Source organism: Macaca fascicularis, chromosome 2 (genome assembly GCF_037993035.2).
Source record: "Macaca fascicularis isolate 582-1 chromosome 2, T2T-MFA8v1.1".
In the NCBI taxonomy this organism is placed as follows: Eukaryota; Metazoa; Chordata; class Mammalia; order Primates; family Cercopithecidae; genus Macaca; species Macaca fascicularis.
In genome coordinates, this window is record NC_088376.1 from 196,943,592 (window position 1) to 196,958,430 (window position 14,839).

Consider the following 14,839-nt stretch of genomic DNA (forward strand, 5'->3'; position numbering starts at 1 on the left):
GGGCCCTTATAAAAGAGGCCTAAGAGAATCTCCTGGCTGCTTCTACTACATGAGGACACAGCAATAAGGTGTTTTCTATGAACCAGAAAAGTGGGCCCTCGCCAGACACCAAATCTGCCACCATTTTGATTGTGGACTTCCCAGTCTCTAGTACTATGAGAATTAAATTTCTGTTGTTTATGAACTACCCAGTAGATGATATTTTTTGCGTAGCAGCCTCAATGAACTAAACAATAATTAAAAACACATTGAACATTTAGCATATGCTAGATATGATTTTAACACACGATGAAGTAGATCGTCTTATTTATCCCATTTTGCCAAAGAGGAAACTGAAGCAACGTGTGGTAAATTGTCCAAGAACAAAACTAGCTAATGAAGTTAGTGAATAGTCTGCCAGCTGCAAGTCAACAGTTGGCTGTTACTGAATAGTCAGCCAGTCAATCATTATCAGATAAGGTCAGAAGATTCTCATGACTCTATGTCCCTTGACACTTATAACACTTTCTAATTGTACATTTAATTTTAAAACATGAAACTAATGTGTGCCTCCCATAGAATACTATGCAGTCATAAAAAAGGATGAGTTCATGTCCTTTGCAGGGACATGGATGAAGCTGGAAACCATCATTCTCAGCAAACTATCACAAGGACAAACACCGCATTTTCTCACTCATAGGTGGGAATTGAACAATGAGAACATTTGGACACAGGGTGGGGAACATCACACACCAGGGCCTGTTGTGGGGTGGGGGTAGGGGGAAGGGATAACATTAGGAGATATACCTAATGTAAATGATGAGTTAATGGGTGCAGCACACCAACATGGCATATATATATATACACACACACACACACACATGTATACATATATATGTATACACACACATATATATACACATACATATATGTGTGTGTGTGTGTGTATATCTCAAACCTGCACATTGTGCACATGTACCCTAGAACTTAAAGTATAATAAAAAAGAAAGAAAGAAATTAATGTGTGCCTCTACTACTAGTCTGCACTTCCTCAAAGTACGGGCATATCTGATTTTACTTACCTAACACAGAATCTAACAAGTGATAGATATTCACTAGTTCTTGAATAAATAACAAGGCTCTCTGCTACTCAGAAACCAGCATACCGTCAACATGGTGTAAGATAAGAGTAAATTGTCCTGGAATTCTAACCTTCTAAACACTCATTGAGCATGAAGAATCCACAGAGCATAATGGCGATGAGTTTTGAGGCTTAGAAGACATGCACCACACTTCCAATCTACATGTTGTCAGCAGCATGGAAAGCCTCAAACATGAGCACCCTTGCTGGGGCACATTATTTTCCTCTCAAATTGTGTAGAAGGACACCTCAGTTTCCCCAGCATTCTTTTTTTTCTTCTACCATTTAAAAGACATTATCTCTTCACTACTAGTCCATTTTCTCCTGAAGCCCTACTTAATCTCATCTCATTCTCTTCTTCAGAAGGAAACCTCCTTTAACACATTTGGAAACTGAAAATGTCTCAGCACTAGCTTCCACTTAAAATAAGAGTCTTCCCTACATAGCTAACAAGTTCTTTGTACAGAAAAAGTAGTTACATCCTCTTGTCCTGTGCCGGAAGTTTTGCTTGTCTTCTTTCACCTCCGGTGGATCCTAGGGTCATACCCTGGGTATTTCCTAAACAAGTTGGGATGTTTCTCTGCTCATCTCACTTTCCCTCATTTCCACATAGGCTATTGCATTCTTGAAACCCCTTGTGCCAAATATTGACTGCATTTTACTTCCTCCAGGATCACTAACATCACACAGCACTTGTCAATCAAGTCATTTAGCTCCCACTTATAAGTGAGAGCATATGGTATATGGTTCTCTATTTCTTAGCATTAGTTTGCTAAGGATAATGGCCTCCAGCTCTGTCTATGTTCCCACAAAAGCTATGATCTCACTCTTTTTTATGACTGCATAGTATTCCATGAAGCTCTCTTATTTTATAATTATTAAAACCAACACACAGGAAATTAGCAAGAACCAGGACTGGAAACACAACTATCGTTTTCTGTTCTAGTAATCTTTCCATTCGCCATCCCTGTCTCTAATAACCTAGCAGTCAACTTCTTAGGAGAAATTCATTGGCAGCCAATATGAGCAAAAACTAGCCACAAAATAAAGGATCTGGGAAAAGAGAAATGCCTAAGGATGGAGGTACCTGAACGTGGACAAAGGGAAATTAGAAAAATTTAACTCTATTCAATTAATCTCTTTTGGACATTTCAGGACCTGCTTATCGAAAATTGTGCATCACAACTTTGTCAACTAATGGCTACTGCTAGAAAGTATTTTTTCTTTAAATCTGACTCTGACTTCAAGCAATGTGAATCTATTTGTCTGATAATATGGAGAATATTTATTTACTATCCTCCTTAATTTCTCCTTTCAGATATATTATTAATTCCTTATAAATCATGTTTTCATTATTCTTATTCCTGATGGTATTGTGATAATTTGTTTATCCTTGCCTTATAAGATACAGAGTTTTGTTTGCTTTCTCTATTTCCTCCATTATTTTCCAACTTGTTTCATCAAGTGGAGAGGCCAGGCTAGAAGATGTTGTTGTAATAGGGTCTCATGTATACTGAGAAGAGCTGGTTTACCTCCTTATTTGTCTTTGTCTTACCAAGAGTCATGCAACATGCCAGAAAATGTTTCTTACTAGCGTGTTATTCATTTATCACTAATTTTGGTCCAGTGGGTCTTTTTTTCCCTTTTGTCATTTTTATGCATTGGTAATAACACCTTGTTTTGTCTCACTTTTATTGTCCTTCATCTTTTGGCTTATCCCTTAGTTTCACCTTTACAATTTTAATTCCTACATATGTTACAGTGAAAACAATTTTTTGACACTAAATCTGAGTCCTATACCCACTACCACCGGCCCCACCAACCTTCACATCTTCCAGACACAGGTTGGGCACAGATTGGACTAGAATGGAACTTTTTGTACTTCTCTCTCTCTCTCTCTCTCTTTTTTTTTTTTTTTTTTTTTTTGAGACGGAGTCTCTATCACCCGAACGGGAGTGCAGTACATGATCTCGTCTCACTGCAACCTCTGCCTCCTGGGTTCAGGCAATTATCCTGCCTCAGCGTCCCGAGTAGCTGGGATTACAGGTACCTACCACCGTGCCCGGCTAATGTTTTGCATTTTTAGTAGAAACGAGGTTTCATCATGTTGGCCAGGCAGGTCTTGAACTCCTGACTTCAGGTAACCTCCCCGCCTCAGCCTCCCAAAGTGCTGGAATTACAGGCATGAGCCACCGTGCCCAGCCTGTACCTCTCTCTTTAATAGGAAAATAAAGGCGGGGGAAGAGGAGTACATGCATTGAAAAATGAAACCTTCCACATATTCATAATAAAAATCCTCAAGTGGTCAAGATAATATTAGAGTTTATGTGGAATTGCTTAATCTTCATTGGAACCAGGCTGAGAGAGCTACAGTTCATGGTTTCCTCTCTATTTCTATTCCTGCCTTAGATGATCTCAAGACACATGACATAATCATGATCTTTCCCCTGATACCTCCCAAATTTCTACCTCCATCCTTTACGTCTCCCCCTAATTCCCAACTATACACTTAATTGTCTACTTATCATATCTGTTTAGATGTCTCATAGGATAAAAACTAATCTTAATTTTTCCCTTGGCTTTGTAAATCTGTGAATTTCCTCATCTCTCTGAGATATTATTTTCTTATTTACAAATTGGGGAGGGGACTACCTACTTCAAAGAGTTGATATTGCTGTGAAATGAGGTCACAATATAAAACATCAAGTACTATGTAGGCATTGATACCTAACAGATAGATACTCAGTGACCCTTAATTTCTTTTCTTCCTTCTTATTCTCTCCCATGGCTTTCATTCATTGCCAGGTCATTCTGTATCCCTATCCCTATCTTATGGAGCTGTCTTATTTCCTGGTTCCCTCTTCCTTCATCCCTCACTGACAACCATGTCAGTGCCCCAATAGTAATAATACCACCTGTCTTCCTCCCACTTCCTCACCCATGAAAACCCACCAGCAGCTGTGTGCAAAGCAAACAAAAAAAGTAGATAGATAGCAATTGTTTTTTAAAGCATTTTTTTTGGTTATGTTTATCTTTGCTTTTGTATTCTTTTGACTAAAAATACATTTTGCTGTATCTATACCACTGATGGTTATAACTATACTTGAAATTTCAGCACTTTCCAGTTACAGCTGAACAAAACTGCAGAATGCTAGTTTCTACTGGAATGATGAATATGTTAATTACTAAATAACATATCTGGCGTATTCTAATACATTACTTGGCTAATCTGTGACTGGGCTTTTCTACCTTAGTCTGGGAAATTGAGAATTGGCTATTCTTAAATAAATGTCAAAACTATATTGGAATAAAATGAAATTATTTACCCCAATGGAAGCAACATTCTTGACAAATATGCAGATAATGAGGACTAATGATAAACTCCAGCATTGTTACAAAACAGCTTAAACCTCTTTTAGGGTTTCTTTCAAAAAGAAAGAAAATCCTCACTAAAAATTGAGGGAAGTTATATCAACAAAGAAACTCTTTGGACAAGTGAAAATGTTGTCTGCAGCTACGCTTGCCAAGTGAAGAAAAGATAATGCCCAAGACATTCATTTCCAAGCTTGTTGGGTAAAGAATAGATTTCAGATGTGTTTCCAAAAACATTCATTACAAAACAGTCAGGTTTACATTTTTGAATTGTTAGTTACTAAGTCATATAAAAAGTTCATATACTAAAGATTTTTCAGCTTGCTGTGAGCAAAATACTGTGTGTCAATTCACATTTGACACACTAAAATACTTTAAAAAATATTCTGAATTGGCCTTTTAAAAACAATTCAAGCATTCAACTTTATGTATTCACCTCTATTCCTACTTAAATATGAACATGTGGAAAAGAAGTTCACCAGGGGATAGGTAATATGCAGCAATTTGAAGCAAGGAAACATGACTTGACATCTTGTCTAGTTGACAGAAACCTAAATAATAGACAGCACACAATAGCAAAAACTGATGCTAGAACTGTTTCAGAGGATTATGTCCTGAAAGCATAAGTAACTCTTTGAATCAATTTCTGAGACTAGATGCAGCAACTGAAGCTTGTGCTTCACGTCCAATAGAGCCTATAGGGGAAAAAAAAATAATCATTTTTATAGCCTTTCATGAGCCATAATCCTCATAATGGATATATGGGAGTAGGACTTTAAGAGATAAAATGTCTTCCAGACTTGCTTTAAGCATTCTGAGCTTATACTGTCTTTAGCCCCAAGGCTAATCTTACCAAGAGTGTGGCATCTGCAATGCTCTTTCCTGAGTAGTCAGCATGCATTTATTCCCTCACTTGGCTGGAGGCTTTATCCTATATATCCACATAAGGCAATGTAACCAGACAGTGGAGGTGGGAATCTCACAATTAGTATGCATATATTCTGATTGTACAGAAATTTAGATTGTAATGATATTTGAGCTTATGCTTAAATAAATGAAATAGAATCCATTCATCCATTACATAGGTATTATCAAGGAACTTTCATGCATTGGATTCCTAGTCTTCAAAAATCAATGAGATTCACACTCTTCCTACAGCAAAGGTTTATCCAGTGGAGTGTTTATCTCAAAAGATGACACAGCACATTCCTCGTTAGAGGGTATAACTCTCAGCAAGTATTTGTTTATCATCTAGCAAAATCTTCCTTCCCATTATTTTTATCTATCCTAATATTACTCTTTAGCGAAGACTAGAAGAACGTTACTTCCTGTATTTGAAACCATTTCAAGGATTTGAGAATTATAAGTTTTTTTAAAAACATTTTATTTCTTTTTCTGTTTTCATTGTTTAATGCTTAACTTCCCCAATTTGCAGTAATCGTTTTCATTTTGAAATGCTATTCAAGCCCGTCACCAACCCTGATCACACCTCTGGATTCTTTCTGATTTTTCAGCATCCTTTTGGCAGATTATTCAAATGTGAAACCAGCATTCCAAGTATATCCTAGTGCCAAAGTAGCACCACTATCTTAAATTTGGTTGCCACCGTTGCATTTCTTCCACGTGAAATAGAGCATTAGCTTTTGAATAGTTTTGTGATATTTGGGCTCACACTGTGTCTTTCAATACTAAAAATTCTTGCAAACAAGAATACGGCAGTATATCCCCAACCCAAAATTTTAAAACGTTTAGCACAGAGTAGTTATGAAATAATAACAAAGGGTAGCTTAAACAAATTAGTGAGATTTTTTCTCACAGAAACAAAAGTTCAGAGATAGTAGTCCAATGCCCGTGCCGTGGTCATTGAGGAATCAGCAGAGCCTTCCAGTCCATCATGTTCAGGTTGTCATGTTTAGATTATCTGTACACCCTTTTGATTATCACCTCGTAGTATAACTGCTGCACCTTCAGTATCATGTCCACATCATAGGCAAGAAGGAGGGCTCAGGGGCATGCCAATCTAGTCTATCCATTTTTATCAGGAAAACAAAAACTAACCTGACAGAATTCCACCTACTTCTCATTGATCGGAATTGTGTCACATGGGCCAATCCAATCCTAGCTGGAAGGTAGTCAGGGAAGGAGTCTTCTGGGTCCACCCTAACTACATATGCAATATTAAAATTCTGCCAACTGCTATGGCCTACCCTGAGGTTCATTTATAAAAAGCATTAAAAGAAATTTTCTTGGTACAATGGAATGAGAAAAATAGCAGCTGATATCATCTGGCTCTTCCTAGATTGTATTTTACATTTTATTCTACTTTCTAGGTGTTTCTGCCCAGTCATTCTTAGAACTATTGGCTGAGCTCATGAAAAGTATGAACTACTTAGTAAAGCTAAGATTATGTGCTAGGCTTGAAAGAGCTTATAGTTTTATAGGGGGTAGAAGAAGCAAGTCTTTTACTTTATATCTCATATTTATGCTTACTTGTAATTGTATTGTTGTGTTTATATACAAAGTATTTCCAGAGTAGTCTTCTCAGTTGTGTGCGATAAACAACTTCCCTTTCTCTTATTTGAATAAGCTGTCTTCATTGTATTAAACTGCTCTAATAATATCTATCTCTCCTCAAGATAGCTAATAATATTATTTGGGAGTTCCCCAGCATTTTTTTTTTTATTTTTTCTGGGCTTCAGAAAGCTGTTTGTGCATATCCACAGCCCTCCTCCACATGGTTAGGAATTGTGCCAGGCTCTCTGTTATATATTCAGTTACATCTGCTACTTCTACACATTTAGGATACCAGGAACACAGATGTTCTTGGCTTCTAGCCATTTCCAGCATTGTTTCCTCTGCAAGTAAATTTTTCATTATACATTTATCAAAGCATGTTACTTCCTGTTGGTCCTCTCCTCAGCACTAGATCAGCCATATTGTGGCGATTGCCCTTTCATTCTGGTTGTCCTCTCCTCTCTTCTAGGCTGTCAGGAGTAATCAAAGACCCTCGAATTTCATCTCAAAGAAGAATATAGCTGAGCAGAGGCAACTTTAGTTCTGTAATGAAAGGCTCCAAGAGAAATTACAAAGGTAGTTGTGAAACCTAAAATATGAGAAGGAAGAACAGAAATCATAAGTGCTGATATTCACCTCAGAACATCAGCTAGTGTACCTGTGATTAACTTGTCAAATTATTGAATGTAATTCAGTATTTTCCAAACTAAAGTCACCTGGGGATTTTTTTTAAAATACAAGATTTTCCTGGGATATTCTTAAATACTGACTCCAAGCCCCACACCAGATTTACTAATCCCAAATTTCAAAGAGGACACTGGAAATCTATATTTTCAAGTAATTTTTGTGATTAGAATTTTGAGAAACATAGTGATATTTTAATGTTCATCGGCAGCACCGAAAAGAGCAAAAAAACCTCAAACTTTTATTCTCAAAAATAGAGTTGAGATGGCTATCCCATGCTGCACAGATTAAATACAGATCATGTAAACAAAGAAGAGTAGCTACTGTATGTAGAGAGTTCTTTCCTTGGAGATGTCTTAAGATTCTTTTTCCTTTATTTTTTTTCATATCATATCAAATGAAAGATTGATTGGAAGCACAATAAGAGGGGCAAAAGAATTCTTTATAAAGGTTTTCTCAGGAAAGAAAACCCAAGGGAAAGAATCAGACTGTCCCTACACTTGAGTGAGCAAACCCTGCTGGTCAATAAACTTGTTCCACAGAAGACTAAACCTTCCCTCCACAGGATGCCACACCGCAGGGGCAGGTGCACGGAGCCATACACAAAGGGTGGGGTTTCTATGAAAGGACTAGAGGTGGGATACATGGGGAGTCAAACCTGGAGGAGGAAAATCTGCTCCTCTAATCCATTTCAAATTACTTTTCAGTTGAAAGAGAACCAAAATCACAATATTCTGATTCTCTCTTTCACAAAATTAATAATATTATTTATTATGACCAATGTGAGAACATCAGTCAGCACCTTAAATGACTTAAATGAAACTATTCCACTTGATTTAGCACTAATGCTCCAATGGTTTTGGGAGGTAATAACAGCTATTGGGGGGATTTTAAGTGCAGAGTTAGAAAATCTCTGCTAGTCCTGTGCTTTCTATTAAACAGAGGTACAGGCGCCTGCTGTTCCCATCATAACTACAACTCGCCGTGAGGCCCAGAGCCAGGAAAATCAGCTCTGCTCCCCCTGGAAATCTGCAGAAAGAAAACAATTCAAATTTTTTTATATACCTTTCCTTAATAGATGTATATGGATATTTCAGGACTCACAGACACAGATTAGGTAGATGAAAATGATAGAAGATAGATAGATAGATAGATAGATAGATAGATAGATAGATAGATAGATACATAGATACATAGATAGATAGATACATAGATACATAGATAGATAGATACATAGATAGATAGATACATAGATAGATAGATAGATACATAGATAGAATACATGTTAGTTGTTATTTTGACATCTGACAGCTCCTGGTAAAGGATGCCTCTTATCTGTAAACTCTCCAAATCTCCTCTCAGCTTCTCACAAGGAACAATAATTGTTTATTGATCTAAGTGTTAACAATGTATCAATGAGGTCTCGAAATAAGACTCAAGGGCAATAACTGTTCAGGAGGATGATCTTCAGGTCCTTTTCTATTATTCATAATACTAAGCTTACATATATATGTGTATACTGTTAAAATCTCATATGATTTTTGTTATAAATAGCTATTTTTAACTATAAGTATAAACAAGTCACCTTAGAACTTCGTGACTTTTATTTTTAGCAGAATAAATACATTTATTGGAGAATTCTTAAGACAACAGATATGAAACCACCATGAAAATGTAAACTGTTCTTATTACTTGTTATGATGAAAAGTAAATGAAAGCACCATGAAAATGCAAAGTGTTCTTGTTGCTTGTTATGATAAAAAGTAAATAGTAGCACCTGGAGTCATTTTCCATCTACAAAAGGTGTTCAATAAATGTTGTCTATATTTGAGTAAAGATGAGAATAAGTAGCAGTTCAATTTTCCCATGTCTATGCCACAGAATATAGCCACCAAATACATTATAGATAAAAAGCCAGATAAGCATATATGCATTGTATGAAAACATTTCCTTTTTTTTTTTTTTTTTTTTTTGACATAGAGTCTCACGCTGTTGCCCAGGCTGGAGTGCAGTGGTGTGATCTCGACTCACTGTAACCTACGCATCCTGGGTTCAAGCCATTCTCAACCTCTCGGGTAGCTGGGAATACAGGAGTGCACCACCAGGGCTTGCTAATTTTTGTATTTTTAGTAGAAACAGGTTTCACCACGTTGGCCAGGCTAGTCTCAAACTCCTGAGCTCAAGTGATCTGCCCACCTCAGCCTCCCAAGGTGCTGGGATTACAGTTGTAAGCCACCGCGTCCTGCCTGTGAAAAGATTTTTAAAGTAAAAAAAAAAAAAAAAATCAAATGTGCCCCTCAGGTATGTGATTGGTTGGTTATACTGAGCAATAAACAGAGATCTGCGTTTTTGTAAATACGGCTTTCCCAACATGCTTTCTCGTACCACTCAGGCTGGAAGCGGCACACCAATCTCGCTTTGCTGAGCTCCCATTCCCCGATCTTTATCATAGGACAATCAATCGCAGGTATAGACCATCACCTGCGAGTGGAGAGGAGCACCTGATCCAGGCTCTCACCCCCTATCTAATACGACTGAGCCAAGGGGTGGCCATGGAACCCTTTTTGGTCCAGTTTGAGTACTTCCCTATAAAAGGCAATAGGAATCCCGGAGAAGAGAGTCTCTTGTTTTTGCACTGGAGCTGCCAGCAGCTATCTTTCCCGTCATATAAACAGAGCCAGCCATTAGAAGAAGAGAATAAAGGCAACACACAGAAAGCCCACAGGCAAGAAGAGGAGAATGAAAGAGGAAGGGTCGGGCAAAAGAGAACAAGAGAGAAGGAGCAAACTGCTTGAGGTCCTGAATCCAGCCACACAGAGAGATGCTCTGGCTTAAGCTGGTTTGAGTTCAACACCTTTCACTTACAAAGGAGGAAGTTTTGACTGACACTCAACAATCTATATACATAGATCTGTAGACAAATAAATGTGGATAAATGTATTGGAAAGCATAAGTTTTAACTCTCCATAGGTTATTTCTTTGAGACTCGTTTTTCTTATTTCTCTCTTCCTCCAAAGAAGATCTCTAGGTGGGTTTTTGTCTCACAGGGCTCCATTTGATAATATACAAATCAGATTTGAAAATATTCTGAAATACAGGACAATACACTTTCTCAGAGGGTGGATCCTTCAGTTTTACGTATGTGCCACGAGGCTCAAACTAAAGAAATGCACACATCATCTCCTTGGAAATAAAACAAAAGAAAAAAAAAAAAGGATAGCATTGAGAAAAAGACAGCTGTCAGCCAAGAAAGCAATTCAGTGAAGATGTCCCTTAATTTCTTTTTTTTTTTTTTTAATCACTTTTTGACAGGTCAGGGGACAGAAAGGACCAAAGTAGTCAAACAAAAATACAAATAGAAGAAGTGAAGCTATCAGGATAATTCAGTTCCTGAAGTCCTACGGCATTTCCAGGATTTTGTGAAAATTAAAGTAAAAGTCACACAAAACACCCTTCAGATCTATGTCATAATCCCATTCGGGTGCCTGACAAACCCTGAGAAGCCAGAGTGACAATTACTGATTTACCTTTCTGTGCTGAAAATGGAAGTTGAAAGTTAAGTGGCAACATAAAGCTAAGCACCTCTGAGACTGAGTTTCAAGTCTAGACTAGACAGAAATGACAGAAAATCATTAAGAACAGAAGGCATTAAAAGGTCAGAAATAAATTGTTATCAAGCCCTGTTTGACCATTTTATCAGTCAGAATTTGTTCTTGGCTCTCAAGGATGCCGTAGCCTTTTCTCATCTTTGGAGATGAGTATGATATTTTCAGGGTTGTATGACCACACCTGATATTCAGATTCTGAGAATATTTTGTGTAAAAACCACTGTTTAAAAAAAAAAAAGAGATTCTCAAATAGTTTTTTAAAAATACAATTGTCTTGCTCTCTCCATCTGTCTGGAAAGTTACTTAGTGTAAAGATGTTATGAAGTTTATTCTTGGAGGAGAAAACCAGTAATCTCTCCAGGTTTAGGCTTCAGTTCAGTTCTTTGATGTTGTTGCTGTTTTGTTTTGTTTTTCAGATGGAGTTTTGCTCCTGTTGCCCAGGCAGAAGTGCGATGATGTGATCTCAGTTCACTGCAACCTCTGCCTCCTGGGTTCAAGGGATTTTCCTGCCTCAGCCTCTCAAGTAACTGGGATTATAGGCATGCGCTACCATGCCTGGCTAATTTTGTTTCACCGTGTTGGTCAGGCTGGCCTCGAACTTCCGACCTCAGGTGATCTGCCTGCCTCAGCCCCCCAAAGTGCTGGGATTACAAGCGTGAGCCACCGCACCTGCTGTGCAGTTCTTGATGAGATAGTTTAGCTCCAAGTCTGAACCCCAGGCAGGGAAAGTTTTTTTCTCTCTCTCTCTCTCTCTCTCTATTTAACTATCTCCATTCTCTCTCTTCCTCTATCCATTTGGCCAAGAATGGTGGTTTGCAATCCCAGTTGCAAAAGGTCGAGAAAATCCATACGAATCTTTCAGAAACAAAACTGATCTTCAGCTAAATGAGCATGTTAGTAAACCAAAATTTGGATAATCTATGTTTAAATTGTGAAAGTGGAAAATGATGGGTTAAGGGATTGAGTATAGGAGAAAAAAGAGCCTTAATCATTTTAGCAATTAGTACGTAATATCCTAAAATGATTCACTAATCACTCTGCAGCTGGGATGCTGAAAAAATACAGGGTACAAAATCATTCCTCAAATGTCATAGTCCATTGGAATCCACACTTTGAAGAGAATGTAGAGCTGTTGACTTGCCCTCTGAAATTACGTAACAGAAACCCTGACTAAACCTATGGTTTAGTTCATTCTGGATGACATTATTATATTTTAATGAAAGCTACTCAGAGTTTGGTCATCTATAAACAGGATAGTACATTTGCCAAGTGGAAAGCTGATACCAAACCTTCAAGGCCTTTTCAAAAGCTATTTAGTTCACAATCACAGAGGTTCGTGCAATATTACTTACCCAGATCTGCTAAGTAGAAATCTGTAAATGCTACTTAAATAAACAATCCCATCTGCAAGTTTTTCATAATCACAGGTCTTAATACTTAAGCTATCATAGCCACTTGCCACAAATAGAAATAAAAGAGAGAGGAAGAAAGAAATGAACAACATGAAAATAACATTCAAGGATTACACTAGAGTTTTTGATTTATGTATCACAAAACATAATGTGCTGCTCAAAAAGTAAGAGCTTTTCTTTCAGTAGAAGCTAGTTATTTAACCCAACCACAGGTAGTTGATAATAGTAGTGACTTAAAGAGTTATATACCTCGAATTACGTCATGTTTTACCCTGCAAATGCCCACATGAGGATACTTATTTTGTTATATATTTGTATGCAAAGCTCACCACTAACTTCAATGCATTTGTAAACCTACCTGTCTCTCTGCCTTACCACAGTGTAATCAAAAAGAAAAGTGTTGGTTGGGCAGTGGTTATTTGGCTCTGATGTTGCCTTCCTTTAAATTTAGTAAGAAGGTCTTGGACCATTTCATTCTGCTTCATTATCAGAATTGGTATCCATTTACCTATGATTTGTTCTTGACAGCAATAAAAGTCAGATATTGCACTGGGTGTGTGGTAGGCTGACAGTTGTCAAGGCTGCTCCTACGGCCGTCAGAGGCTCCTTTTACACTATCCAACTGTGGATTGTAAAACTAATTCAAATTATCCAGAAGCCCTAAGGTTATAATAATGTTCATTTATAGAGAGCTTTTATTCAACAATTCAAAGTGCTGTGCAGGAAGTCATTGTGATAAAAGCTTTCTTACCAAATTATGAAGTGTTGTGTATGTGTACAGTTAAATTCAGAGAGAAAACATGTAAGTAATTAATCCATGTAAAGAAATACAGCGCTATGTTGATTATTCCCTGATTTTTAACCCATTGCAGACTACTATTGTTTTCCTTAAATTAGGTTTTTTTCCTAATGATTAACACACGTGCTTACCCATACTTTTTTTGGGGGGGGGGGTTCATGCATTTCTAAGTAATTCATAGATTAACATATTGTTATAGTTCAATTAACCTACAACTCATGCACAAGAGTTAATAGGCTCCTATAAATCTTCAACTAATGTATTCTTCCTGTCATCTGAATAAATATCGTGAGTCATTTCTGGAGAAAGGCAGTGTTTTCTCTTTCCTTTCTTTTTCTGTTTTGCCTGAGGTTGTGCCGCAGTGCCCGTGTGCCCCTGTCACTAGAAGGAAAGAGATATTCGGTCTCTTATAAATAAGAACACAGAGTCTTTCTCTGTATATTAGATTTTTTTTTTTTTTTTTTTTAGCTAAATTGATTATTTTAGCCAGGCCAAGTTTAGTAAGGACTAGAATAGCACTGAGTTCATTGATCTTTAGTTCTTTAAAGAAGGAAGGAAGAGAATTCAGAAATGAAGCAAGCAATTCTTCATTCTATGCATAGAGATTGCAGGAATTGGAGGTGAAGAGGACGCAGCTGCATTTCTTAACTTTTGAATGAAAAGCAATTATGCCAAGAGCCTTCATTTTAGATTGTCAGCATGGGCCTATGTCATACCCATCCTGACACTCCCAAACTGAAGATTTTAAAGGCCTCCTGCCTTTGTCATTGAGACACCTGTCACCAACTACACTGAATCAGCATCTCTAGATGCTGGGAAATACATATTCAACATGAATCTATGTAAGACGCAACAGTAGGGAAGCTGGAATTCTTCAGAATCCTTAAAGAAAAAAAATGAAAGGAAAGTTTAAGCCTGAAAAAGAGCTGAAGTTGTAAAGAAATTTTTCACCCTGTAAAATATACTTCTGATTTCATGTTCACTTGTCTGTAATTGAAATCACTAAGCTCCAATATCAAGATAACAATGTAAATTTTTGAAAATATTTTTAAAAATATATTGACTAAATATTATTGGAAGAAACTATTGAGGAAAAATATGGGTTTATCCATGGGAAATGTAGCCTATTTGGGCATATTATTACAGCAGGAAATATTTCTAAAGACTTTCTGTTTTATTTCAAGATAGAATAATAATTAGAATGAAATAATCTATCAGTCATATAGTCTATTCTTTAGGAAACATGGTAAAATAAAAAGAAACTGATTCTTTAAAGTACTAGAGAAATTTTAGTACTCTAAATGTTAAATCTCATTTTCAAACACATTTA

The 14,839-nt window shown here is 37.1% G+C and overlaps 1 long non-coding RNA gene across 1 annotated transcript in view; it reads left to right on the forward strand.

The window, feature by feature from the left end:
• The window catches only part of LOC135969434 (uncharacterized), a 264,944-nt gene extending 252,170 nt beyond the window's left edge, over nt 1-12,774 (forward strand). The window contains exon 3 of the long non-coding RNA XR_010584696.2: nt 11,715-12,774. This is a non-coding gene — a long non-coding RNA (uncharacterized lncRNA). The remainder of the gene's footprint in view (nt 1-11,714) is intronic.
• Nucleotides 12,775-14,839: the final 2,065 nt, after the last annotated feature.